Consider the following 12,939-nt stretch of genomic DNA (forward strand, 5'->3'; position numbering starts at 1 on the left):
TTATTTAATATCTTAGTTAAATAGATATGTTTGTAATACGACATTGTAAAAACAGCTATAAACTATTATGAATTATGGAAATACTGCAAAGTTTTTAAACTTTTAGAGAATGTGAGATAAACAAGTCAGGAATTAGTCGAAAGTGCTGCAAAGATCAAAGAATTTGCTGATTGGATTCTAAAGATTGGTGATGGAAATATGAACTTAAATGAAATGGATGGAAGGCATAATTGAAATACCTAAACATGTGTTAATCGAACACATTGATTCACCTTTACTCAGCTTAGTTGAATTTGTGTATCCTAAATTAATGGATAATATGAGCAATGCTAACTATTTTGATGACGGTGTAATACTTTGTCCGATGACTGAATGTGTACATAAAGTTAATGAATTTATCATATGTTTAATGCTCGAAGAATAAGTTACTTACTTAAGTTCATACACACTTTGCCAATCTGATGAACAGGAAGACATTTAAGATTAGTGGTTCACATTGGAGTTTTTAAACGATATTAGATGCTTAGGAATTCCTAATCATTGCCTAAAACTCAAAATCGATGTCCCAATAATGCTTTTAAGAAATATTGATCAAGTTAATGGACTATGTAATATGACACACTATTTACAATTTAATGAGTTGGGAAAGAATGTTATTGGTGCTACAATGATTACAAACAAAAAAATTGGTCATAAAATAATCATTCCTATAATGGACTTGATTCCTTCAAATTCATAAATGTCTTTCAAGTTTCAAAGAAGACAATTCCCAGTATCCTTGTACTTAATGACTATAAATAAAAGTCAAAGTCAAATGCTTTTCGAAGTTGGGCTTTATCTTCTAAGACCTATATTTACACATGGACAGTTATATGTTGTGATTTCTCGAGTAAAATATAAAAAAAAGTTTGAAAATCTTAATTTTGGATGAAGACAAACAATAAACTACTTCAACAACTAATGTTGTTTACAACGAAGTATTTGAAAATCTTTAAAATATGATGTTACATCACACATATGAGGTATGAACATTATTATATTTTCAATTCATTTTATTTGTTCCATTTTTTTACATATAAAAAATCTAACTCTCATGATAGTAAATGTGATTGTGTACCAATATATGTTATTTGTCAAATAGCAACCTCAACATGATTATGCTGCTTACAGGTTTCTAATTTATCTTCTTAGTAGTATAATCATACTTTTTTTAGGATGAATATTTCTTCATGTTCGTGCCTTTTGAAAATATTTATGCCTAAAATGACGCAGTTTTGGTACAGGAGCATAATTGAAAGAGTATATTAGAAAAAAATATTAAAAGATCATAACTTAAATTTTAGATACTGTTGATTCAAATTCACATACACACATTCACACACATAATATATATATATATATATATATATATATATATATATAACAAAAGTTTAAGCAATATTCACATATACAAATGTCTACTTTTTTTCTGTTTCTTATTTGAATTTGTAGGGTAATATAGTTGTTATGATTATAATTGTGCTTCTACTGCAAAATTGTAATAAATCCTTCTACTTTGCATTTGATAGAATAATACTTCTACTTCTTGTTTTTTGTCTAAAACTTAACAGTACAAGTATGACACGTACAAATTAGTCTTTTATATTTTGATATCTTTCATATATTTTCTTCCACCAGTTTTACATTTAAGTTACCTGGTGATTGAAATGTGTTGACATTATAATTCAATATTGTTCAATACTCAATTTATGCTAACTAAAGTAAGAAAGTTATGTAATTTAGTTCCTATTGTTTGTTGCTTGACATGTTTTTTTAGTAAAATTGTTTTTTTCTCTGATTTATTTCTACTTATTGCATTTTTTTTCAAAAGTTTTATGTAATAGTCATTGAATTAAAATCGTTAATTAGTTTTTTATTTTAATTTCTTGATTATATAATAAAATTTAAAGTACAAATGGAACATACACACTACTATATGACTATATTGGTAATTACATTTCTACAACTATATTATTTTAGAATAGTTTAAATCTTATGTGTTGTCTTATTAAAATAAATGTGTTGACTTGATCCTATTAAGTGATCAACACTTTAAATTTGATAGCTACATTAAGTATAATTTATAAATATGTTTTCAATTATTATTTGTACCTTTTTATTTCTTATTTATTTTTATATTTAATTTTATTCTTTATTTATTGCAAATATACTTACAAGAATAATGTTGCACTACATAATCTATTTTATTTATTAATATTATAATATTTAATATTATAATCTTTTACTATTGTAATTTTTTTTATAAAATACTCCTACTGTGCACGGCTACATGGCTAGTTTCATACATAAACATTTAGGAAAATACCGAAGTATAATTAATATAATTCATCTACATATGCTCGTTCTGTATGCGAGAAGTATGGAACTATTATATGGAGATTAGCTGGTTTGTGAAGGTATATGGACAATCCACATTGTCTTAAATTTTTAAATTACCAATGGAAAAACTCGAACAAACATGTAAACGTACTTATCAACAAATTATTCCATCGGTATATGTCAACACTTACAACACTAAACTTTTGGACAAACTTTTCCTTTGGTAATTATAGATAGATGAATCTTTCGATAACTACTATCAGTGGATGTATCTTTTGGTAATTTATGATGGATAAATTTTTCAATCATTTTTTATGGATGAATCCTTCAATAATTTAGGACGCATAAATTCTTCGATAATTTCTAATGAATAGAATAAGTTCTTTGATAGTTATTGACTATTGGGTCATCGAAATTATCATCAAAATTGTTGTCATCGATAATTACCAAAAGACTTGTCTTATCCATAAGTAAAATTTATCGACAATTTTTTTTTGTCAAATTTTATTTACCAACAAAATTTTGATCTTACCAACAAACTTTCCTGGTCAATAATATAATTTTTTTTATTGTGGACATAATTAAGAAATAAAAATAATGTAGTTTTGTCTTTACTTGGACGACTAATTAGAGTTAGAGTGTTACATATTGTAATAAAGTGAGAATGAATACTAACTCTTTCATTACTAATGTTTAACTGACCTAACTTAGTTTAACATTAATAACTTCGAGAACCCGTTTAAATTTGGTCTCATAATTTCTTGACACGTCACTTTAACAATCAATTGGACATTTTGAATAATAATTATTTACACTTGAAATAATAGGGGTAGCTTAAATACTTTTCGGCGTTCAAATAACGTGTATAAAACTACCAAAAACAACAAAACAACAGAAATTTCACAGAACAAACACCAAAGCAATTTAAATCATTCAACACATTTTAATGCTAACTGAAACATGTTTTACAGTCAAATGCAATAAATTGACATTTCAATAAAAATAGGTTTATTTAACACTCCAAACAAGTTCAAATAACACTATCTCACACACAATTTCAAGAATAACAATATAATCATTTACTCAACAAGTTTTTATTTCTACATGACCTTAAATATTTTCAACATATAGTTCTCCTCTTACCTAAAGATTGATTCTCGAAGCAATAACAATCTTATGATTAAAAAAAAGTTGAGAGTACATAAAAAAATATATAAGATCTATAAGAAAACACCACATAATCATTTACAACATTTATGAAATATTGAATTAGTTGAGATAATAATTTTCTGAACTGATTGAGCATATATATGAAGCCTTAAAATATTTGTATGAAGAATCAAAAGAAGATATAATAAAAAGACTTCAAAAAAAAACTTAAATATAAGAGAAAATGAATATAAAAACTATAGAAAGAAATTAAAAAAATAAGAAAATATGTAAGGATTTATATTAAGGGTAAAATTAATACATCGTAAAATAATGAATTGAAACAATTTTTATAACCAAATATAAAAAATATTTTTTGAAATTATCTAAATTACATGAATATCAACATAATAAAATAGTAACTTCACGATGGAATTATGGGTATGGGTGGTTATTATTTCCTTTTTGATTTTTTCTGTCAGCACCATAATTGATACATCCATGTACGTATAACTTTTAGTCAGGATTCGAACCCAAGTCCTTCCAATAATCAAGGAAGGGTTAACCACTGGACCAGAGAAGTTCTTTGGTCATATTATCATTTTTATTTCACTTATAATTATTAACATAATTTATACATATTAATATTATTATTATAATTAATATTATATTCATATTATTAATATTATTCATATTATTAATATTATTACTATTATTATTGTTAATATTATTATTAATATTATTATAAATATTATTATTAATAATATTATTAATATTAGTATAAATATTATTATAAATATTATTATTAATATTATTATAATGAATAGTTTCCAGTGTCGGATTCTTCAAAATTTGATACTACAAATGTAACCAAAAAATAAATTATGATGGTGTATATATGTGATAAGTTAATGTCACTTCACAAACAACTTATTTTTACTTATTGAAATTCATAAAAACAATCTTTAAGAATTGAATAATAATTTCAATTAATGAAGTGTCTTCTAACTTCAATTAATGAATCAACCTCTAAGACCTAAGTTCAAAGCATATTTAAATATATATACCAGTTTAGGCTAAACTCACTAAAAAATTTAATTATATCTATTTATTAAGAATTGAGAAAATATAAAATATAAAATATTTTATTGATGTTTTACAATAAACTTTTGACACTTAAAAAAAATTAAAAAAACTCTATTATTTTGATGAGATTTTAGAATAAATATTTAGAATTTAACGAAGGTTTTAAAATAAACCTTTGAAAATTAACGAAGGTTAAAAAAATCTTTGTTATTTTATGGAGGTTTTAAAATAAACCTTTGTAAATTAACAAAGGTTAAAAAAACCTTCGTTATTTTGTGGAGGTTTTAAAATAAACCTTTGGAAATTAACGAAGGTTAAAAAAACCTTCGTTATTTTGCGGAGGTTTTAAAATAAACCTTTGGAAATTAATAAAGGTTAAAAAAACCTCTGTTATTTTACTGAGGTTTTAGAATAAACATTTGGAATTTAGCTAAGGTTAAAAAACCTCCGTTATTTTGTTGAGGTTTTAGAAAAAACCTCCATTAATTAAATCAATTCCTAAGGTTATATTAACCTCCACTAAATAACCTCTATTAAAACCTTTTTTTCTTGTAGTGTATGGAAATTATTCCACATGTTTCAATTATAAAAATAATGCTATTTTCACTAGAATAATCACGCATATAACAAGAACACCAAATCTGCATTACTGTTTGCATATATTAAAAAACCAAAGTTTATTTGACTATACTAAAAACAATTATTTTACATTTTTTTTTAATAAAACAACCATTCATATATCAATACTGATAGCTTGACACTCTTCACACTAAATACACCTAATTAATAATTTATGAAATTAATATTTTATTTTTATTTTTTAATGTAAAATATTATTATATTATTTTTAGGGATTGCCAAATGGAAGTGTTTTAGTATTGAGATATTATTATTGTGAATTAAATATGTATGGAATAAATTTATTAACTCTTTAAAGTTATATTGTTTCAATTTCTAATTAGTTGAGTGTGAAAAGTTTTAGCAATATATAAAAATTAACCTTTATATATATTAAAGATAACATTAATGGTTGACAGCTATTTATTTGTACTGGTCAGAAAAATAGAATAAAGTTTAATTAAATAACTGTCTTCATTTGGAGAATATTTTATAAAACAATGACAGTGATATATATTTGAGATTCGAAAGTAAAGTATTCAACATTTTTCTTCACTTCACAGATTATTACAATGTGCAGTGTGATGTTTAAGCTGAGGGTCCTTCTTCCACACCAACTTCGCCAGTTCTGAAATATACAGGTCTTAATTACACTACAAATCACCATTGAATTTCCCTTCACTATTCACCACCCCCAACGTTACGTTCTTCTTCCACAACAAACAATTTTCTTCGCCATTTTGAAATACGCAAATCTTATAGTTACACTCCAAGGTGCAATAGAATTCAATTTTTGACATCTTACCAAGCATTTTGCATTTAATGTAAATGAACCAAGATCATAAAAAAATCTGCATGGATCTTATGTATTTTGTCTGGAAGAGAGAACAGACTAATACTATATATGTCAATCAAGCAGGAACAAGAGACACAAAATAAGTTGGCACAACATTTAGTTTAATCATATTTTATTGCAGTTGATGGACCATGTAGTCCTCTTCATTAGTCGAAATACAAACTACCAGACAAATACGACCATACACAAATTTAGACCAATGTTCCCACAAGAAAACAGGGTCTAGTGACCTTTGAATTTGATTTTCTTTTAAATTTGTAGCAGCTGTTGGTGGGTACAACTACACCCATAACCTAACATAACATATAACATAACAAAATATAATAGAATAGAACTCGCCGCCACTCACGCTACCGGAGAAAGAGAAAAACGTGGGCAACAAAATCTTGCCATGCCGACGAATCCACACGCGTGATTAATTTCGAAGTGGGTTTGGTTCCTTCGTTAATTATATTATCTGTACATTTATTTGTGAAGAGACTATATAATATGTACGTGTCGGTGCCAGCTTCAAGAATTGGACTGTACAATATATATACACCAGCTGTGTGTGTACGTAGGGCTCAAACTTAAGCTCTTGTCATTTCTTTTTGAGAAAGTTGAAATGTTTTCATTTCTAAAGCTATGGATTTCAGTTTTGTCATTTCGTATTACCGACGATGATTAAGCACAATCATTAATTGAGACTTTGAATTCCTGTGCATTACAAATAAACAACGATTGATATGTGTGATCATGTTTTACGGCGATCTTTGGCAGTTTCTATTGTGGATTTGTGTTTGGCTCATTAAGACTCTGATCAACTAAATCTTATTATGTCTTTACTTATAAACTTTCATACGACTCTAATTACTCAAACTGTTATAGATTGAGACCGTTTAGTGCCATTGGGTCCACGCCTTAAGCGTCTTTCTTAATCATTACTCTTAACACGAGGAGATAAAATAATATTATCCTCTTAAATTCTTCGCTCCTGAGAGATCAAATCAACTTTCGACCTTATCCTCTCTTCGTTCTTCGATTATTATCATCACGCATTATTACTTTGGACGACACAAAAATCTTTTCACGACTGGTTACTGTTTAATCAATAGAGAGAATGAAAGAATTTGTTACGCTGCTATCGGTGTCAATGCATGCGTACCCATAAGCCTATTCACGTCTCTCTCTCTCTCTTATATATTAGGCATGAAAGATTGGCATAGAATAATCATCATAATGTTGTGGAATTTTGTACAATATATATGCAACTTAATTTCAGACACTTTATATTGCTTATAGTTCCCTTCCAATTAAACCGCTTAAATATTAATCTTGGAGTACTAGTTAAGATTATAGTTTCTTATATATATATCATCTCAGTTTTACGTGAGTCATTATTGTTAATGTTCCTTACTATTTGAGACAGAATTGGGTAATTTGTTTCTTATGTATAGTGGGGCTTTGCTTTTGCTTGGTTCATCCTTCTGACAAAAAAGATAAAGTGTAACTTGGAATTTGATTTTGGTTCACAGCTGGCCGAAGTGATTGACAGTTCTGCACTCTCACTTGCCAAAATGGGTACCTTAAGCCATGCATGTCCCACGATATTACAGAATTGATAGCAAGAATATGAACGCAACTAAGTTCCAAGGTTTTCTTTATATTTTTTCAAGACGATGATGGGATAATACTGATGTGCACACGCTACCACAAATAAAACGATATGTGGGTGTGTGCAGAGCTAAATTCCATGTATAAGATGATGATAAGGTTAAGGTCTAACAAAAAAGTCTACCTCATATATTTTCGCTCTGTTGTTTTAGTGTTCTCCAAGGAATTCAAATGGCATGTGTATTCTGTATTTTTGTAGAACCACGTCAATTTGATAGTGCATGAAAATGACTCAACAAAATTGGGCAATATCTACCAAAGCAATATGTTCATGAAAAGAGGGAACACAGAGAAAAGTAAGAACCGTAGGTTTTTTAATACGTTTGAGCCTAGGGTATCTATGTTATTTTGATCTTATGCAAAGTTCCATTGTTAATTTGGACCACAACATGATGGCAACTTGATGTAGAGACTATATTGTTATATTCCATTCTGAGATAGCGATTACTATACATGCAACATTGGTTTAAAGTTAAAAGATGTAAGATGAATACAGCTATATGTTTTTCACTAGATGACTTCTTCAAAAGCAAACAAAACCAGTACGTACGGTGCTTCTACAAAATCTGCTGCCCAAAGTGCGTCCAAAAAAGATTGCCCCCACTCTGAAAATGAAGCCTTTGCCACTCTTCTCCAATATTAGAATATTATTCTAAAATGTGGGAATATATTAAAGGATAAGAGTTATAAAAAAATCTTAATATTAATTGTGTTTTTTTTTAATTATGAATTGTTTCTCTTTATAGAGGAGAATAATTGAATGTTTTTTCTAATTATTAATTGTTTCTTTTTATAGAAGTGAAAATAACCTTTATTTTGTTTATGATTTTAGTATTTAATTATATTCTTTCCTTTAGTTAAACCTAGAATATGAGTGTACTATTTATATATATATTCAGACCATTTTCACAAATAGGTTTTAGAGTTGGTGAAGTTTCAATCAAGGTCAACAAGTCAAATTGTCTCCAAGTTCACTCTCAGAAAAGAGAGGTAAGTCACTAGGACTACTTAAGTACCAAGTCTTCCTTTAGCCAGAGCTTACCTCAAATAGTCTTAAAAAAAATTTTCCTAAAAAAAAAAACCTTCAAAACAATTTTTTCCTAAATGTGATGCATGCAAGACATCCTATTGATCAAATGAAGATCAACTACAAACAGAGAACAATCACCTAGGCATCACGGTGACTTAGAAAAATAAAGGAAAGCAAGAAATTAAACAAGAAGGAATTAAAGACAAAGAAAATAAAGAAGGAAAGACGGAAAAGTAAATTAGACGTGTCCTATGTGAAAGTGCAAGTGACACTTAGAGCCCCTTGACACACTTTCACCACTAATGAACGAACTTAGCTATTACAATGTGTTTTAATGGGATTGCTTTGAAAACATTTTTCCCACCAACTAATGTAAGCAAGAATAAGCAAGGAAAATAAACTTGAATACAAAGGTTTCGTGATACAAAGCTAAAAATAAAACAATTTTTTTTTATGAATTTCTTTTCTTCAGGTTGTCAAATCTTCCTTCTCTTTATATGAACTTGATTTGGATTTATTATAATGGCAATGATTAACAAGAAAACAATTCAAAGAGTTTGTTGATTCAAGTGGAAAAATAGGGATTGAGTTTCATCTTTCTCACTCTTTTGTATTTTGATTAGCATGATAATATTGTGTCCTTTGATTGATATTAATGTTCGTATAAAAATCATTTATATTGAATCATCACATATAAAATTATTAAGGTGTTTCCTAAATATCGTTTTCTCGCATATTTATAAAAAAAAACTTATCATTAAGATAAGATGTTGATAACAATTAACATTTCAAATTTGTTCATAGCATTCAAATATGTTAAGTGTTATCGTTTAGGTCAGAACCTTATAAGTACTTTCCAGTCAAATTTTAGATTCTAGATTATGTAAACCAAACATTTAGAAGCAAAACAATAATATCAATCATCAATCAAGAACAAAATATTATGTTTAGATATCAGCATAATACACAAGAGTTTGAACAAATTACTCCTAATCCCAAAGGGTAGAATTAGCCACACATGATGACGGTTACAAGCAGGGATAACAAGAAAAGAAGATCCAGGATGTTTCTCCTTGACGATTGCCTTCTCTAATGTTTTTCACACATCCTATTCTCCCAATTGAGTTACAAGTCACTCAATGATGTTTTTCCCTCAATCTTGCACACTAGGGTTGTACCTTAAGCCCCCTATTTAACCTAATTTGTTTGGGCTTAAGTCGATTTCTCGCTCAAACAAGATTGAGCTCGCTTGAGCGAGTAAAACAAAAAAATGACCAATGCTGCTGGAGAAATCTCGCTCAAGCGAGAATGAACTCGCTTGAGTGAGATGCTCTAATGTTGAGTTGGGCTTTTGTGGGCTTGGTGCGTGTCAGGACCTTCCAACTTTCCCTTTTTAGCTTATATTATTCTCCTTTTGCCTGTCATCTCCATTTTCCCCTGGAATCCTGAAATTACACAAAATTTGGGAATAAATTATTCTTATTCAAATAAAAACTACAAAATATGTAAAAAGGTATAAATTCATAAATTAGGGGTTATTTTATACTTATTTTAGCAATTAATACTCATAAGTACCTATATTTTAATATGAAATATTACTAAAATTTGGCACTTATCACCCACATCCAATCAAGTAGGGTTAGGCCCAGGTGTCTCCTAGTTCGTCATGATTAGGTCGGGCCTTGCTCGATTAAGACCAGGTTGGGCCTTGCCTGATCAGGATCGGTTAAGCAGAGCCAAGGTCAAGCCAAGTTTGCCCACGCCCAATTGAGCCGAGTCGGCACAAGCCATGTTGAGCTAAGGTTGGCTCAAGCCCAAGTCAAGCCAAGTTGACACAGGTCCAAATCAAGTTGAGTCCAGGACAGGATCACGTTTAGCCGAGTTAGGTTAGACCCATGTTTGAGTCAAGTTCGGTCTGATTTAGCTCGAGTTGAGTCCATGTCAGGTTGGGCCCAAGTGGGACCAAGACAAATTGGGTCAAATTTGGTCAGGTATGAATTTAAGAATATGTAGAATTTCAATTTATTACTTTTTAGGTGAAATTTTAAATTCTTTAATTTTGAAGTAATACAATTATTTCATGAAATTTTACATATTTAATTTCTTTCAAAATTTCTTACCCAGGTTATTTTGGTATAAAATATTTCAAATTCTCTAAAAAAAAAAAGTAATTGCCCTTTTAAAATGCTTAGTCTAAACACAAAATAAATTAATCTCTGCAAGCTTATCTATGGAACTAGTATAGAAAGCAAAATTTTCTCCTTATAAACATAAATAAACCTTTATATGTTAACCTTAGAGTTCTTTAGTAATAGTTTATCTACCTTAAAAATGACTTGTTAACAAACATAATTATAGGAAAATAAATTATGTGAATTGTTACTTGGTCTCGAGCTACCAAGTTTCACAACTTTGGCAGAACTTTGGGAGGTAATGTTTGGTTATAGAAAAAGACCTCAATAATATTTAACAACTTTGACAAAATAAATTTGAAAAAAAAATGTATCTAATATGTTTTCTATCAGTAAAGATTTTAGTAATAACTATATTTAAAAATCTCCATTCTCCACAACAAGTGGATTGACCTACACTAGGTAGATGATGAATCCCCTTGAATTACATTCAGAAAATCTATAAATAGGAACCTTGGGGCATCATGAGATAGAGAGACATCAATAGCAATCAAGAGGTATCAAAAGATACCAAGAGATAGAGAGACACAAAGCTTAAAATGATCAAGTGAGATGCAAAAAAAGGTTTAAATATAGAGGTTCTGCTGGTTCAAACTCAAAGAGTCTGAACTTCATAATCAATAAGGCTACAAGGCCAAAACATCATAAGAAGTTAAGGCTAATCTCTCTTTGGAGAAGGAAATCTTGAAGCCAAGCTGGTAACAACACTTAAGGATCCATGTTTGTTTTGTTTAACTTCTCATATGGAACTATTATTGTAAGATCTTATCATGAGTTTCTAAATCTATCTTGTTGGGATTAAATGGCTAAGTGATATTTTTGGAGTTATTATTATTTATAAATGTTTGTTTCTCTTTTATATTCAAATTTCTTAAGTCTAGTAGTGTGCTTAATGATCAATGGTGAAAATCTTGTTCTATTTTTGTATATACAATTTTCTTTTACCAATTTATTGGTTTTAACATGTTTTAAATACATATTCAACCATCCACCCAGATGCACAAAATACATGAAGAAGAAGAAAAAATATAATTGTTGGAACATTCCGCAACAACAATGAGAAAGTGTCAGGTACCTTAAATAATTTGTGTATTATGACTGTTAGATGCAATGAAGTAATGAACTTATTGATATATCTTAATTGACAACCTAAAATTTTATACAATTATCTATTATTTCTTATATCAATTGTCCAAATTATTCCAAATTTTCAATAATGAAAGTGCAAATGTGCAAATGAATCAAAGCCTTACAAGTTAAATTATTATTCTTGAAATATATTTTTTACATTTTATTTTATTTTAGCTATAATAAGTATGTATGAGCAATTTATTTACAATGCGAACACAAATTACAAATTTAACTGTATCAGCAAGTGAGTTTACATTTTTGTAAATGTAGCAGATGATACTACAAATAGAATACCTTTATTTAAGATAAACAATGGTGAGCTCAATTGAAGCAATTTTTCTTTAGTAATGGATGGAATTGATGAAAGACAACGAAAGACTTGTAGATTTGTAGAGGAAGCACCAAATGGCTATGGAGGTTTAGCGTTTGGACGTGAGTTTATAAGGTGCAAGGGCCAAGGAAAATGTTAGGCCAACTTCCTTGAGTTTCTAAGAATGCAAAAAGCATCATAGAGAGAGACTTGGATAAAATGTGTTGAGAATTTTAGAAACACAATTTCATATATCAATCAAGTCCAATTTTACAAGAAATAAGTCTTTTATTTATAGCCTAAGGAGACCCTAACATGACTATTATAATTCTAAAATAATCTCCATTCATAGCATGCCATATGACAATCCTATGTACAAGAAACTTTCCAATCATAGGTTGTCATGTGTCATTGAATGATTGGAGAGCATGTAGAAGGTGCCTAGCTTACTTATTTAAGAAGTTTGAAGAGTTGTTTCCCATGCAAAGAAAAAGGTGCCCCTAAGTATATGCCCTGGACCAAGGTTGAGTCAGCA

Source organism: Phaseolus vulgaris, chromosome 9, assembly GCF_000499845.2.
Source record: "Phaseolus vulgaris cultivar G19833 chromosome 9, P. vulgaris v2.0, whole genome shotgun sequence".
NCBI lineage: Eukaryota > Viridiplantae > Streptophyta > Magnoliopsida > Fabales > Fabaceae > Phaseolus > Phaseolus vulgaris.